Here is a 17,775-nt window from a genome sequence, read left to right as displayed (position 1 = left end):
AGACAGAGAAAAAAAGTCTTAGCAAGCTCAGCTCCCAAGATTGGGTATTCAAAGCTCTAACAGCACATAACACTCTTAAACACCAGCAAGAAGTAATACATAAATAATGCTTACTCACACTGCTGGATTCCAAAAGGTCAATTAATACCAGAAAACAGAAAATAACCCTCAATCTGTAGCATGCTTTCTTCCTTACAGTAATTACAATAAAGCACATATAGATGGTAGAATCAGTGCTAACCATATCCAACAGGCATGGATCAGCAATCCAGGGGAAACACCAGGCTCAGGCCCAGGCTCACACATGCCCAGTAGTACAAGCACCTTCAGCAACTCTAACCAGCCCTACAAAGTCTAAAAAATGCTAAAGATATAGCAATTCTCTTGACATTGTATCTCCAAGTTAATTCTCATGGGAACACAAAAGAGTATTCTAGGTATAATGCTAATATTAGTAACCATATACTACAACTATTTTGTATATATAGTTCTATTCTTTTTGATAGTCAGAACCACAGTAACAGATAGTCATGTTTGCTGTAGTTTATGTTCACTATCTATATTAAAAAAAGACTGCAGCCTCCATACCAAGATTCTCTAGAGAAAAGACAAACGTGCTACACTGCTCAGTTAAATTACCAATTCTTATCCATCTACTAAAACAAAAAAAAAGTGAGACTACTTTTTCCCTGGAAAGCAAATTAAGGAATGGTGGTAAAGACTAAAACTACAGTAAAGGAATGCTGCAAACATTGCATGTACCAGCCCCCAAAAAAGACTCCATGATTCCACCATCTTCTGATAAAAAATTATGTGACCAAGGCTTAAGCTGACTCACTCTACTTACAAACACTTTAAATACTGTTACCTGTTGCTGAAAAGTAAGCTGGAAGTTTTCCAAGGCAAAGGTAACGTGTCTTATACACTTTGAAAACACACCGTGTAATTGAATAAATATTTATCATTACTTTCTTGCTGGAAAGAAGAAATAAAACAAACTACAAAAGCCAAACAGAATCTCATTTTCTTTTTTTCCAATTTGCATACCTGTGTTGGGAGAGTCTTTTGAAAGCCAGTTGAGAGCCAGTGGCCAACCAGCACAAGTTATTTAATTGCGATGAGCAACGTGATATGGTGTGATAGCAGCTCAGAAGGCTGGGAAATAGCACTTGGTGAAAATCAATAGAACCTGCTAGGAGCAGAATCTTCACAGATACACAGACATCACAGATCTCTCTATGAAATGAACTTTCCTGAGATAAAGCTTCTCTTTAAAAGAGGTAAGCCCCACTGTGCAAAGCACTGCCCATGCAAAGTCACACAACAAACAGCTCTTCTACCCAGAAATAAACTCCTTTAGAAAATGCAGCTTTTTTACTGAAACTGACTTTTGGGTCTCCTTCTGACAGCTGACATCTTTCTCCAATGCAACACAGCAGAATGTCCAATATCTGTAAACCACCTTAGATCTTATAGTAACAGAAGAAAAACATCATAGTCGACTCTTTAAACAGTGCAATCAGGAAGCACTCTTACAGAAACTGCCACGTCAGATATCACAACTGGGTGGCAACTCGTTTGTAATCTCTGGCACAGGGCCCTCCAGTCCCAGAACCATTCAGAAAAATAGCAGCTGGCACACAAAGATCCGAAATGTCAATACTGATTATAATTACATTCCAATGTCAAAATTTTAAAGCCATATGAAATTTTCAGACTGCTGGACCTTGGGGGAAAAGAAACAAAGCTGGCTTTCCAAAAAGGTTTCTGATCTCCTGGAAAGTACAAATTGGTAATGCTGTAAAAAACAACATTGCAGCAAGAATGAAGTCTGCCTACTGCAAGTGCTCTCAACCTCACCATACACAGCCCCCCCTTTTCCTACAAACCATCTGAGTGCAAATGCTCAGGAAGAACAGGGCTTAACTGGAATTCTTAACAGGGTGACACACTTCACTGGAGTTAGAAGTAGATGAATATGGTAGAGATAATCTTATGACTGCCTGGCTCTTGGAAGGGCCAGGGGGCTCTGATGAATGTATTTATTGCTGTAATCTTGAGCCAAATGCCTAAGGGTGACCGCTACATCAAATCCTCCAAAGCCTGAGAAAACAGATAATCCATTGTTTAAAGATTTTAACTAAAAAAGACCAAGGTTGCAAAGCCTCAGGCAGAAAGAACAATGAAACACTAGACAGGAGAACACTTTGCATTAGTTTGTTGCCCACATACTGCTGTGCTTTGCACATTATACAAGAAACACCAGCAACTGGACCTTCATATTATGAAAGCACTTTTACTGAAAAAGGAAAAGAAAGGGGATTCCTCTGCCCAGTCTTATAGCTACCTACTCCCAGAGGCACTATACACCAAAGGTTTTAAACCCTAGCAGTGATTAGTTATGCCCAATATGAGCTACATTATACAGGCACAGAATTTTTACAGCACTTGGCACTGGCAATGAATAAAAGGCATCAAGCTGAATATTTAATATTATACCACTCAAAAAAATCAGTAGTCATGTACAACCTCTGCAGCTAGTACATTTAAAGCACAACTGTGCTATGCTAGCCCTGTAATGGCAATGCTGACCTCGTGCAAGAAGCTTGCCAAGCCAAAAAAATGCATTGTATGACTTGCTTCCCAGGAGAGAGACAATATATCTGAGCAACAGTAACAGGGGAAAAAGTATTGCACTCACTGCTCTCAAGGACTGCTTCCTAGAATTTGTCATTTCCAAACCCAATAATAATTAACCAACATTTCTAAGAATTTTTGTGTGACACTTTCTCATCACTGTTAAAGATGAGCATGGGTGACAGTGATAGGACAAAGCATGTTCTGCACCAGTATTACCAACTAAAAGTTAAATTCACATCAGTATTAGTCAAAACCCATTTCTCTTTTTTTCTTGTATTCCACATTGATTTCTCCAGCCTCAGTGAAGCCAGCCTTACAAGCAGAAAAAAGGGATAAGAAGTCTACTCACATTCACAGGATGAATTTCACTGCAGTAGCCAGCTTGTCCCCTAACTTTGTGTGAAACTCCCTTCCTCCCCCCCCCCCCCCCCGCCATTTCTTCCTGCATCTCCTTTCTTTTCCTTCAAGACAGATGGAATCAAGCTAGGTAAGACTTTCTAAAAAGTATGACCTAAGAAAAATTAATTTTATGAAATTTAAATTTTAAGACTTGAGTGTTATATCCTAATGTCTGTGCATACAAGGTCATTCCCATTTCATCTGGCTGAGAGCTCCCTCATGTTATTCTGGCTATCATGAAAGTCACGGCATTTGTGCTCACAAGCATTGCAACCACTTCCTCAGCTCTGTCAGGAGTTTCACAGCTACACTGGAAGACACTCATGGTAAAAGGTCATGACTGCAAATGAGGATGGAACTCCACACAACCCCAGGAAAAGTTACAGTATCCTAACCGAGAGGAGCTAGCAGAGACTGCGTAACACCAGTGTGAAAGGGTGCGAAGACAGAACAAAATGAGCAGCACTCTCAACACTCATTTTCAAGCTTAGTGTTACTCATCCCATCCCAGTAGATCAAGCATGAGGTTTTCAAATCACCAACCCGTGAAGACTAAGTAACATCTGTATCCCCACCAAATGCTCTCTCCAGATAAAGTCTAATGACAGGGAAAACCAGAATCTTGCATTTGTGGTTTACGCCCTAGAGCTGTATGAAGATGTGTTTGGCTGTATTTCTATTCTTTCTCCATTTTTAGAAGTACTCAGTATACTTAAATACCAAAGAGTTTACAAACATATCTTCAAGAAAAGCCCTGCTTCTAGTGCAGCCCACTTTCAATTTCCACTGCCCTGTCTCCCAGCACTGCCTGGAGCTGATCTTCACCCTTGCACAGGATGCATTTCAGGAAGATATAATTGCAGGAAGGGGAAGGGGCCTGAGCACTCCCAACAATTTCAGTCCTCAAAGCTCTGTCCAGAATAGTATCATGGGACAAACTGTGCAAGGGTGCTAGAAAAAAATTGTTGAGGAAAATACAGAAACACTGCTATTGTTTGTTTGGTTTTTATTTTGTTTGTTTTGGGTTTTTTTCCCCCCCAACAAGATATGGAAAAAACCAAGCCCAAGATTATTTCCATAAAAACATCACTAGTTTTCTGACATAACATGTCATGTTGTTCTGGTAAATTTATGGCACAAGACCATAAAGAAAATACAGCACTGCTCATCAGAGAAGCTGGGAAGTCTTGGAGTAGATGCAAAAAAAAAAAAAAAAAATTCAGAAACTGAATTCAGGGCTGGTTTGCACCTTGATCAAAATGACTACTTTGCTCTTCCTCTGGAACCATTTTCATCAGAAACTACTATTGCTATTACTTCTTCAATCTTACTCCTTACAAGAAATCAGTGATATAAAAATTAATCTTGTGTCCAATTAGAAGTGGAGAAGAACAGGCAGCAATAAAGGACTGCACTTACTTGCTCTCAGTCTCCTGGGCATGCTGCTTATTTCAGAGTTTCTCATGACCACTGTTAGTTAAGGCTAACCTAGATTTAAAAACTTTGCAGGACTGATGCAGAGAGAAGTAGCACAAAACTCCTCTGCAGCTTACACCATGTGAAACTGTACTGAGGTGACCATCTGGCATGTCTTTAGGTGGTCACTCCCTCCTCCCAAGACAGCTGCCCTGGCATGCCACCAATTCATCTTATCCTCAAGGTACTCTGTGGTGCGCCACTGCAAGAGCATTTGAGCCTGATTGGGTTTCTTACAGATAAGTAACATTTTGCCTTCTGGAGGATGATAACATAGCAAAAAAGTAGGTTTGCTTTGTTCTGTTATTTTGATTTCCACACCAGTTTCCTGATCCTCTGTATCAGTTCTTGCATCAATACAGAGTAGCATCACTATAGAACTGGATTGCTTTTCTCAGTGGCAGTATCAGTTTAAATGCAACCAGAGGAGTATTTTCAAAGGACATCTTCACCCTGCTTTCATTTAGCAATAGGAAAATGCTAGGACTAACATAAAAATAATTATACCACAGCTCTACTACATGCAGGAGTTAACAACCCCAGAGAAACCTTACGTTCAACACCAACTGCAATTATGACAATCCCTGAACACCAGTTTGCTCTTAACCTACCCACATACACAATGCAAGACCAAAAAGAACTTTCAAGCTCTGCCTGCTACCACAGGCACTAACGTGTGGTTAGTGAGGAATTTGTATTTATAAGTAATGCTGGGAAAGGCAAACATCAATATTTTGTTTGAGGCAAAGCAAGTTTTCCTGCAGAAAGCTTTGTGTTTATATGTTGATGTGGACTTGGGCCATGGAAACACACCCTGTTCCATGCACAGTTACAGGATACTAAAATATAGATGCAAGCACATGACAACAGCACGTTTTCATGGTAGCCTTGTCTCAGGAAAGTAGGCTTATTCACATCATGTTTTGATACAATAGAATCAGAAAAAGGACCAGATCAGAAAAAGGAACATAAAGGAAGGATATGGATAGAAGTCTCCAGACAAAACTAAATCAGGAGACAGTGACAGATCTCTGCTTATGAGGAAGATGATTATGACTCAGCTGTAAGTAAAGCACATATATTTTGAGCTTCAGTACCACTGAGTGAATCCAGAGCATTTAATTAAAAATAAAGACAATGAAATTACAAGTAACAATTAAATACATTATTTGTAACCAAAATGGGGGGCAGGAGAAAGCTGAATGTTTCAGAGCTGTTTTGGACAATAGATCAGAGACTAGCAATTTATGCCAGGCTTCAGTGCTGAAATGAATCTGCCTCTTCACAACTGCTGGACTGGGCCAGGATCCCACTTTATGCCACTGAAAAAGCAGGTTTAACACTACAATAGTTCACATCGTTCTCCTGAAAGTGGATGCACACAGCTGATGAAACAGGGAGCTGCAGCAGCCCTCACACAGAGACACAATGCAGTGTCTACAGTAGTTTCTGTCTGCTCTTTTTAATACCTCTGCAGCCCTCAATAAATGGAGGATAAGCAGTTTTCCAACAGTTAGGTGATGATGACACCAGTTCTGTAGCTCCATTGCTCTGACAAAGAATGCCACTTCAAAGACATCTCTATTCTTGAAACCAACCTACACACAGGTGAGGCCCAGAAAAGAAACACAAACAAAACATGGGTGACAACAGATTCAAGAGGATGACATTTTAAAGGGTCAGGCAAAACACTAAATTTTTCTCCACTGAAATTTCTGCCTTTTATTAAATTGCACAAGAGTTCCCAGTCTTGCTGCGCTCCTTGTTCATCCGTTAAATATTAAGAGGTATTCAACTTGCTGTGAAATTACATTATTCATCTCAATCATGCTATGTGCCACTGTGTTGGGCCACTTCAAAGCTGATCTCACCATTTTTTAAAGTTAAGCTTCCAGCAGTGCAAAACCCCGACTATGCAGGAGATAAACTGGTCTCTTTACAGAAAAGAATCATTGGGCAGTACCTGACATTTTGACATTCTTCTCACTTAGAGTCAACTACAATCTCTGCAGCTAGCTTTTGAATCAAAGACCCACCCATGATTTGGTCTGATTTCTCTGGGACAGGAATCGCTGTTGAAGACCACTGTAAGGTCCTGGTTACCACATGGATGGAATCCTGGCTGTTGGACAACTTAACCACGGAGGCTAGGGCAAAGACAATAAACAGCTGCAGAAAAAGCTGTAACAGTCAGTACTTGCAAAAGTTTTCAAAATAAAGTGTGAGTGGCACGGAATCCTCATAACAGCATTAGCTTAATAAGAAAAATGTACACAAAAAATCTTCTGAATATGGGAAAGGTAGTTAAGATCAGAAGAGACAAATTTACATAATTAATAGTGATGATATTAAAAATGCTACACTGAAAAGCAGTCTAGGATTACAAGCAAGTTAGTTGTCCCTCTGGAAGGTGTTCAACACAGCTTCTGCTCAGATACTTATCCTGCTAACATTCTCTACATCTGGAGTGACATTCTCAGTTTGTAATATATTTAGTGGAAAAGCAAAAAATAACTTCCAGCAAGTGATTCACCTCAATAAATGTGCACATCTACCTTAGGGTAGATTTAGAAATGAACAGTGCTCTAACATATCCTTAACATAAAGGGAACTTACAGAGCCCAGCTCAGATGTGGGCACTTTAGCTGTATTTACATACTATATTTTCACATGTAATCAGATGAGTCCAACTCTCATCATCCAAGAGAAGCCAAACCGGACTGCTTTAAAAGCCCTTTGTGATACAAAATTTTCCATTCACTCTAAAGCACCAGTAAAGGCTGAAGAGCTAATGCAAAGTCATTCAGTAAGAGGTTCTTAAAACAAAAATAGACATTTGTAAATGTTCTGTGGTTCTTCTAACCTTTCTGAAGTAAATCTCAAGTTCCTCTGCTTTTCGCATTGAGCTCAACTACTCACAATGTAGGACAGCTAAGGCCTATCATTCCACTGTTACCTTTGAGGAATTAATACCAAAGTGATTGAAAATGTAAGAGTTAAGATCTGTTGAAGAGCTCTAAAAACCCACGTGCAAGCTCTGATTTTACTTCAGAAGTGCTGCCAAACAAATTAGCATTAATTAGAGACAAGCTTAAAGACCAATAAAATATTAGGCTAATGGAATCATCTGGAACTGTAAAACTAAATACGATCAAAGGAAAACTTGCTCCATCACCTAATCTAATGGTCCTGATACAGGAGCCTCCCTAGACAAACCACTCAGCTGAGCTGGAGAGCTCCTAACGCAGAAATGAAGAATGTAGGAGACTGGAGAAACCAAGGAAAGAGTAAGGACAGCGTTGTATGCTTTCAAAGAGACTGACCAGATGGCAGACCAGAACTGCAAAAAGAGATTAAGTAGGGATAAAATTGTCATTTTGCTGTCCCATTTACTCCTTCCCTCTTCCATCAGTTATGCCAACCCAGCTCCCAATCCAACAACAGAATACAGGAAAACACATAAATAAATTAAATCAGCAGTGATCCCTGGCTCTGGAGAGGGCTATGACTTCCTGGTATGCCATCTAACACATGCAGCTTTATGACCTATTCTCTCCTCGAACATGGAAATCCTCCCTGAGGAGGCATCCTCCTCTTGTGAGCTACTGTACTAGTGCAGTACAACTGTATCCCACACTCCCTCACTTCCATTCCACACTCAAAATGTGACAAAATGCTGTAGATGTTAAGTGCAGAGTGAGACATCCAAAGCACAGGAATTACCAGCACTAGGACTGCACAAGCCTGTACACTAAACAAAGGACAAAATTTATCTCCCCTTCTTCTACCTCCTTTGATTTAGGAGAAAAAATATGAGCATTGGTATCTGATTGCTGTAACTTTTAATGCATAACTTCATAATTTATATTTAATGACAAATATAAAGTTCACTTAATGGAAAGAAGAGGGCACTATCACAGAGTAAGTTAAGGTGGTAACATTTCAGCCTGAGAAGAGCTGCAAGCACTGTCGATACTCCACATGTGCAACCCCAGCAGGAAGAACAGCTGTGGTTACACACGGCTACCAACACGTTTGGAAGAGACAGGTATTTCCAAACACCTTCTTGGTGCTGCTAGTATGTAAGCAAGTGCTGCATGAAGCTGTCCTTTTTTTTTTGTTGTTGTTTTTTGCACTATTTGTTTTCCTTGACAAACTTAAAAGCAGGCTGAGTCTATATAAAGAGCGTGTGCCCATCCCTTCTCCTTGTTTGAAGAATTTGGGCAGCTTTAGAAAACAAGCAAACAGAAAATCCCACTTCTGTGAAAACAGATCTTGTTGCACTGCCCAGCATAAGCCACAAATATTTTGACAAGGTCCAAACTGCACTTACAATCTTACCAAAACCCTCACATTCACTGCTAAATCAGTTAGCTTACTAAAAAATATTAGAGCAGGCAAGAATGTGATGGAGGGTAGCTTCCTGGTGCAGAAGATTAATTCATCACTCATGTCTAGAGAATTCTACTGCATTTTTAACAGAGCACATATGGATTGAGTCTAGTGATCTATATAATTTCCTTTCAGGATATGGGTTTATATCGAAAACCAGTCCCCAAACAGCAACTGCCAGAGGACAATCATTATACAGGAAGAAGAGGTAGGGCTCATCTGTCCACTATACTAAATCTTTCAGTGGTGATTTAAGACATAATTGTGCTCCACAGCTCTACTGGAGATTCCTGCTTCCACGAGCAGGATCAGCAAAGCAAAAGGTCTGTCTGTACCTTCACTGATGCATGATACAGTCTGCCATCTCCAACAACTGAAGTAGAGGCACATGGTCCCTTCTGATTTTACTGTAGTGGGAAAATTGCCAGCGTAAAAGCAGAAGGTACAGCTCAAAAAAAGAAAAACCCCAGACTCTGAGACTTTCAGAGCTGATGTCAGAGCAGCCAGTGATCAGGCAGGAGCTGCACAGCACATGGTGCATGCAGACTGTGCTGTTACAGGCCAGAGGTGAAGTGCCTCAGCACAGGCATAACGAAATAGTGAGTTTCACCTCTTTGCATTATGTTCAATTAACCAAAGCAAGTGTGCTCAGCAAAGTCACAGGGAATTTTCTAAAGACAGCTAATGTTGCTTTGGGCCTTCTAAAAATACGCTCCCAGTACTTGTCTTTCACCACTCCTGTCCTGCTCAAAGCCTGTCATCAGAAAACAGCAGCAACTTGGATGTATTTGCATTGAAACAAAGAGATTGGAAAGACAGCTAGAAAGGAAAAAAATTGAACTCAAAGACCCCTGCATCAGCAAAGCAAGAATAAGACTAGAGAAGCAGAGAGAGCAAACAGGAGCATTCATCCCAATTATCTCCAGAATCCAGGACAAACCCTGCACTCATGCCCAGCGCCACCACCACTGACGGTCTGTGTGCTGCTGCTGCAGCAGCATCATTGCCTTACACCCACAAACTCCACTGCAGTTGCCTGTTGAGCTGGAAATTTGATACACTGCAAAGGTTGCTGACAGCCAGAGGCTTCTCCCTTGTCTATAAAATATCCTGTAAAAAATTACATTACCGATTGGGGAAAAGGATTCAGAAGAGCGAGAATTAAAACACAACCTTATGAGAGCTAAATGAGACCAATTATAGGAGATTTGCTACGAGTGCTGAGGGATTTTGACCTGAGCTGTAATCAGGGATGGATATGCATTCCTTTAAAAGAGCAAAATGAGCAAGAGATCATGTGTAAACAACTCTGCCAATTAAAATGAAATGGATTATCTTATCTGTGCAGCTCTGCTCAGAGAATCACCACATACTCCAGATATACCACGGAGAGATCTGAGACAGTCATTCCGTCCTCTGAAACAAGGCTCAGTGATGGGGAGATAAGCTATCATTCAGGACACATTGAAATCTTAGCTGCATTTGGTTATTTCCCCTTCCCCCATTTAAAAAAAAAAACAAATATGGAATTACAAATGTAAATACAAAAGTAGGCTCAAGCTATATTTACCAGGCCCCTACATGAATTCTGATGCAGATCAGACTGAAGGTTAGGCACAACAGTGAAACATGCTTTATGCAAAATCCATGCAGCAGATCCCACCATGACTGCACTACTAGATGCTGCTGGCGACACAGCTTGCCCAGGCACATGCTCACATACTGATAAACAACTGCACATATTATACCATACCTCAACACACTGACTCTCAATTTTTCTGTATCACAATCTCATTTTGCCACCAGATTGGCCCTCACTCTCCATTCTGGCGTCCAGTCTGAGAACCCATACCCAAAAGCAAAAGTAATTTCTGCAGCTGGAGCAAAAAATTAGATATGGATAGATGCACCACTACTCCTTCTCTGTGTCCTTGCTCTCAGCTTATTCTGAGCTGTACCTTTTTTTGAACTTTTCAGTTCTTCATAGTGCATGCAATAATGCAGTATTACAAAGACTGAAGAAATAGTGAAACAGAGGAAGAGAAGACCCATTATGAAACCATGTTCAAGAAGCAAAAAGGAAAGCACTACCATGTGCTTAGAGGAGAACAAAAACTAAAAGGGAAGAACACAGAAAGAGAGGAATTTGGGATACGGAAGAAAATTTTATGCAGCAGCAATTGAAGAAGATAACTCTAAGAGATACCTTCACTGCTGCTGACAGCAGAAAGTTTTTAGACCATTTTCTGCTGGTTGCCAGACGTAAGCACAGAGATTTTCCACTGGCTCAAAATTGGTCTACTGGAATCTGGCTGTTTTTGGAACCAACAATCTCAACACACCACAGTTGCTTTTGTGTAGGGTGAAGAACAAACTAAAATGCCTTTCTATGTCCATTCTGTCAGCAGATCAGTGATCTCAGTGCCATGAAAACAGCTGCACTGAGAGGCCCAGTGAAGAAACACTGCATAAACCTTCTGTGTACAGAGCGCCTGAGAAGCAGCTCTACAGGGCTTGGCTTTGGGATCACTCTCCAGGTGCAGAGCCAGCTCACATGGGCAATATCAGCACGCGTAGGGGTTGATAATAAGCTTCTAATTTTTTCTAGCTCTTTGGGTGTTCTTGTACATGACATGTCCCTCCATACTGCCATCATCCGAAATTTCCCAGCCCAATTACCACAGATAATTGACTCCACATAACCTGAACAATTCATCCGAAGTTTCTAGTTTACCTCTGCCACAAAGGAGAAAGTTACATTTCCTCATGAGAAAGGCACATACAATTAACAACTCTGAATACTTCTTTGGCAAAATTGGTCACAAAGGATCCCAGTGTGCAGTAGCATAACCTGTGGCTGAATTCAGAGGTCTGACATTTGCTCACTTCTAATTCAGGCAACATAGTTTACTCACTCTTGCATAAGCAAACAGGGACGTTTCATGCTTTTATTTATCACTTTACCTCTGCAAAAATGTTTTAACAACTAAAATATGATGGGAAATACTACAGGAACGATTCCTCACGTTCCATTAGGTTTTCTCTATGTAATTTTTGTTTTGTTTCTGTATAATAGCACAACTGTACCCACGGTTGCCCTGTTCTGAGCGCAGCCCCCAGAGAGCAGCGTGTGCAGCGCGGGCGGTGCAGCCGCAGCCTGGCCACGGGGACAGGAGCATCCCCTGCCCCGGTGCATGCTGACTACTTGGGCGCCGGTCCCGCCGCACTCGGCAACCTCGCCGCCCGCAACACGACGCCGTGGGGTAAACAAAGCTGGAGCGAGGCCGGGAGCGCAGCTCCTGCCAGGACCCGGCTCCCCGCCGGCGGCCGGAGCACAGGGCGCTCCGAGGGGCGGCAGCCGCGATGGGGCAGGGGCTGCCGCTCCCAGCCGCGTGTCGGGGGCCCAGCATCCGACAAGAGCAGCCGGGCAGGACTGCGAGACCTTCGGCCCCGGGCACGGCCGGCGGCGGAGCGCCGTGCAGGGGCTCGGGCCCCCGGAGTGGGCTCCCCGCCGGGTCCCCGGCCACACAGGTGGCTCCGGGGCGGGGGGGCAGCGCCCTCCGCACCGCCCGCCCGGCCCCCCGCCTCCGCCCACGCTCCGGCCGCCCCCACCCGTGACCATCGCCACCGGCCGGCACAACTTCCCCCGGCCCCGCCAGCGCCGCTCGCTCAGCCCCACTGCCCGCCGAGCCGGACCGGGCCGGGCCGCCACCACCGCGCTGCCCTCCTCCTCCTCCACCTCACCTGCCGCAAGGAGCCCCGCCGAGCGGCCGGGGCACGGCTCCTGGGGGGACGGCGGGCGGGCGTCCCCCGGCGCCGCGAGCAGCGCTCAGGCCGGTCGCGGCCCGCCGGCTCCGGGGCGCCGCGCGTCCGTCCGGCCGCTGGGGGAGCCGCCGCCGCCGCGCCGCCCGGCCGCCATCTTCCGCGGGGAGGGAGGGACGGAGCGAGGGAGGGGCGCGGCGCCCCGCCCACCGGGGAGGGTCGGGCCGGGGTCCGCGGCCCGGCCGCGCCCCGCACCCGAACACACGGCGGGGGCTGCCCGCACCCCCAGCGCGGCCGCAGAACGGGGACCGGCCGCGCCGCCCTGGGCCGCTGCTGCTGCCCGCCACGGTCGCGGCCGCCGCGCTCCCGGCAGCGCGGAAGGCGTGGGATGCCCAGGAAAGCAGTAGGTAGGGATTGACACGGCCGTGACATCGCCGGCAGCAGCCTCCCGAGAAACACAAACACGCACGGTGCAATTTGCTACGTTAAAGAGGTGGCGGAAATTGTAGTAGGAAGCCAGAATGGGATGTGAAGCCACATCACAGAAACATTCTCAATGGAGGCTGGAGGAGAGGACAGTAGTCCAGGAGTGCTATTACACGGTCCTGCTTTTGGATCTGCTGTGGAGAAAGAACCCACCGTGCTGCAGAGAGCAAACATTTAGGACAAGTTAACAAGACTGGGACCTGGAGCAGCCAAAAGCGACATAAGAAAAGGGGAAGCAGGTGCTCAGGGATTAAGGCCTCATGTTGGCAAAATACTGCTTCCCATCCTGCTGTCAGAGGATTGCTGACACCTTGTGAATAACTCTCAGAAAACCCCCCAAAAGGCAATGCAGTATGTAGATTTGCTGTACAGGAACCTGCTCCGCTATTGAAAAGTTTAAAAAGCTCAAAAGTCATGGTTTATGCACACATTTATAGAGGTTTTTTAATCTTCAGCTAATCAATTTGCATCTGAAGCACTGACCAGACTTCTGCAAGCCCGTTAAGCCCATGTTAGCAGGTGAATCAAATAACTGAAGAAAAGAGACTAAGCTATGAGCAATCATATCTTAGCATGCTTCAAAAGCCTGTTCTGCCTCTGGCTGAGAGCACCCCCACCTCAGCAGAGGTGGATGAGGCAGCTGCTCCCACCACCTGCAGTCCCATCACACAGGTCTGTGCTGCCAAAATACCCAGCAGCACATATTTTAACACATGATTGCATTTCTGTTGAGTTAATCCAAACACGTGCCACAGTGCTCGTATCAGATTAAAATCGTCCCCCTGCCTGCAGCTGTCCCAAAGCTAGCATGGCAGCAACAGGTGATGCCCAGTCTACCACAGACCTTGCACTTTCCAAAACAGCTGATCAAATCTGAGCCAACAGAGGCACTATGTGGCAGCTCAGAACTTTGTGTCATGTGCTTGTAGCATTTATCATCCACTACTACATTCTGTGAAATGGGATTTACCATTTCAAAGTACAAATTAATAGTCTGGTAAAAAAAATATTTTTCTTCCTCAGTCTAACCTATCTCAGTTACAGTGAGGGAGGGAAATCAGTGACAGGAGGGTATGTTGTACACTGTAGTTTGCTATACAGGTACAAGAGTATCATCTTAAAACTCTAATTAAATGTGCCATGGAAGAAACTACCCCAAAATATGCCCCATCTCTCCAAACCCCTCCTCAAACCACCAACACAGAATGCACCTGCTTTCCTTCTCATTGCACCACAAAACAACTCTCCATCCCACTGTCCTCACTGCCTTTCCAGCTACCTCATATGTAAGTTCATCTACTCACTTGCAAGACACCTTCAACCCCATCTTGCAGCTCCACTCTCTTCCTCACACTCCAATCCACTCTGAGTGCTTGGCTCGATGACGCCCATCTTCCAGGTTATCACATTGCTCTGTGCCTACCTCACTTAGCATGTGCTATCCCTGGTAACACTGCACTACACTGAAGCAATTTCTTTCTTAAGGTCACAAACCCATCTTTCCCTGGATGTTCCATTTAATGGAACTGTTTCTTCCCAAAGGGAAAGTCAAAGTAGAAGATTAAATGTCTTGCTGTTTCTGTTGAGACTCAATATAGTCTTTGTAACAGGTATGGAAGATTTTTACTCATATTCTAACAGATTAGAAGGTGTTAAAACTTGCTGACTTACCATACAGAAAACAATTTCCGCATTAATAATGTTTTGGAATAAACAAGACTGAAATCTGTTTACAATTCTGTTTGGTCCTTTTTTAATACAAGAAAAATATGCTAAATCTAAAGCAATGAATTTCAAATGTCACTTTAACAGAATGTACATTTTTTGTATAAGTAATTTTTTCAGCTTATTTTTGAATTAGACATGTAGCAAGAAACAAACAAACAAGTGCTTTCTGGAACAGGAACAACCATACAGCAGTATCACTGCTCTGACTACTGATGTAACCTATAGCACATTCCAATGTAAAACAAGCCTCTGAAGCAGACCCTGGTGCCATTTTTGCAGGCTGTCCTCCCTTGGTATGAGTACTAGTCTTTCCTACAGAAGCGCGAAGGAGAAATAAACCATGATGAGACAGTATTTCATTGCAAGTACTGCCAAAATCCAAGTTGGCCAACATGCAGTCATACGATGCATTAACAAAATGGTTTTCTGTGAATAAATGTCATCCTGCCCATCCATTAATGGATAATTATGGTTCAATTATATAAATTGCAACAAATTGGGCACAACCACCTTTCCCTCTCCCCCATCCACCAGTGCTTTAAAGGACCCTCCTGTAGCACAAAAAACTTTCAGAATGAGATTTTATTAACTTAATTATATCCGTTCTTTCCTTGTAGCCAGTCTGCCTTAAAAACTACAAACATATTTGTTTTCTAATACTTGCTAAGTACATAAGAAATTGGCTTAAAATTCTTTGGAATACTACACACCAAACAGTAAATTCCTATTCCTTATCAGCAGGCAAAGAGGACATTCTGGCAGGTGAGTTGTTCTCAGGCACTAAGGATCTCAAGGGAAAAATTCATAATCCTCCATTCAAGTTGCTTTAAGTGCCCCCAAAGGATCACCTTTCTATACTCTTAAATAAACATATACCAAACCCAAATAAACCAAGCATTCCAGGTGCATTAATCTGCAGTCCCAAACCTTTCAAATTCTCAGGCAAAAAAAAAAAATCATCTGTGATGTGTAGCAGCAATACCCCCTTAGCTTCTCTGCAGCACTGTTCATCAGTCCCTCACAGCAGTTTCTACAGAGGTCAGGCTTATCATCTGCATGTACAAATGGGAAAGCTGAAGCACAGAGCACACAGCTGGCTTATCTGCAATTACCCTGCAAAGCCATAGCAAACCCCAAACCAAATCACAAATCTAATCATTAGTCAAATGCTCTGTTTGTTTTTCTATGTTATCAATTACACATAACTAAGAGGTAACAATTTTCATAATAAAATGGAAAGGATATAGACATTTAGGGTCCAGTTCTGCCCATGCTTCTCCCCACATCTCATAGATACTATAAGCATAGAAGCATCCTTTGTGCCAGTAGCCCAGCAAGTGAGAGCAGAGCAATCTTTAAAAGGAATCTACATGAGCATAAATAAAAGCTACCATCAACTGCAAGTCTCCCACAGAGTAATCCACCTATGTATAAAATCATGTATGTGCATAAATTGGAAGGGAACTTAAAAAACCATGCTCAGACACTTGTCTTCGGTAGGAAGATGGCAAAACTTCATCTAATAGGATGAACAGATTTTAAATAGTATACTGGGAATAAGGTTCTGGGAATATCCCTGTTTGATAGCTCAATACAGGATCTATTACAATGGAGGGAAATACCACTCCCAATCCTTGCTGTCAGATAAAACATAAGACATAAAACAGGCCCCATATATATGCTACAATAAATATTCTTGACCTAAGTGTTAGCCTGACTATTTCGCTTTCAACAAGTGTTCAAAATACTCTTATCCCAGTTAAAACAGTCACTAAGAACATGGGATATCACAACTAATTTTATGAGTACCTTCCTAGCGCTTATCAGCTCATACTGCAACATATCTTCAAAGATCATTAAGGCAGGATTAACTGCTTCAGGAGAAACCTTACCTGATGAACGCTCCTGCCTCATATAAAAAATGAGAGCAGAACGTCTCTTTGCTCCCGGAATAGCAGGAGTAATTTTTTCTTTAGTCCCAGTAAAACGGAGTATAAAACTCTTACCTTCTCCCAAACACTAAGGACGATCTTTTCCTCCCGTTTTATCAGGCAGCAAAAGTAATCATCCCTCTAAGCAGCAACAGCTGACACCTATTTACTGGGTAATTGCTGCAGTTAAAGGGGATTAAGCACAATGAACTCGCTTTCAGCGATAAGGCAAGGCCACCCCCTCACCTGGGAAGAGCTCCGGGGGATGGAGGCCAGCGAGGCCTGCTAAGTGGAGGGGCTAAGTGCTGCTTAGAGCCCCTTTGCTGCAGCCAGCGCCAAAGCCAGATGCGTGTCCCCCGCAGAAGCACAGCAGGACCTGTGCCAGCCACAAGGCCATGGCAGCAGAGGGGAGAAGCCCCCGGGTGTCTCTGTCCCACACGCCCGCGCCGGGCCGGGCTCAGCAGGGGCTGCGGGCAGCACCTGCCGCAGCCTCACGGCCTCCGCAGCAGCCGAGATCTGCAGGGTGCAAATAACAGGGAAACGGCAAAGCAGCAGAGGCCTGAGCGGAACAAAGCCTACCTAGTGGGGCACACGTGAAATGCTAACAACAAGAGGCAGTATAAAACCAAAACAAGTTAAATTCAACAAACTTTTAACTTAAGAAATTATGCTTACACTGCTAGGCCTAACAAGTTCTGTGCCTCTGCAAGAGCATCCCAGCTAGGACACAAAATACACTAGTTGACAAATAACTAAGTCACACAACTTGAGGTCAGCATGTTTACATCAGGCAAACCAAACAGCAAGATAGCTTCTCCTACAAGAAAAAGCTTAAATATTGGTGAGGAAAACAAAGACCAGGAAAGGAAGTAATACCATAGATTTGCCAAGGATCAGGCTATTGTGAAAAAAGCAGAATCTCCCTATTATCCCTGGTCTGTCAGTGAAATGACATAAAGGT

The 17,775-nt window shown here is 43.5% G+C and overlaps 1 protein-coding gene across 4 annotated transcripts in view; it reads right to left on the bottom strand.

Annotated features, from left to right (window-relative positions):
* Positions 1 to 12,846, bottom strand: part of NDST2 (N-deacetylase and N-sulfotransferase 2) — a 127,294-nt gene extending 114,448 nt beyond the window's left edge. For all 4 annotated transcript variants that reach the window (XM_030276804.4, XM_012574527.5, XM_002193265.7 and 1 more), the window contains exon 1: positions 12,652 to 12,846. The gene's annotated coding sequence lies outside the window, so the exon portion shown is untranslated. The remainder of the gene's footprint in view (positions 1 to 12,651) is intronic.
* Between the last annotated feature and the right edge of the window lie 4,929 nt (positions 12,847 to 17,775).

Source organism: Taeniopygia guttata, chromosome 6 (genome assembly GCF_048771995.1).
Source record: "Taeniopygia guttata chromosome 6, bTaeGut7.mat, whole genome shotgun sequence".
In the NCBI taxonomy this organism is placed as follows: domain Eukaryota; kingdom Metazoa; phylum Chordata; class Aves; order Passeriformes; family Estrildidae; genus Taeniopygia; species Taeniopygia guttata.
The sequence above is the reverse complement of the archived record's forward strand: the minus strand, read 5'-3'. Positions and strand labels throughout refer to the sequence as shown.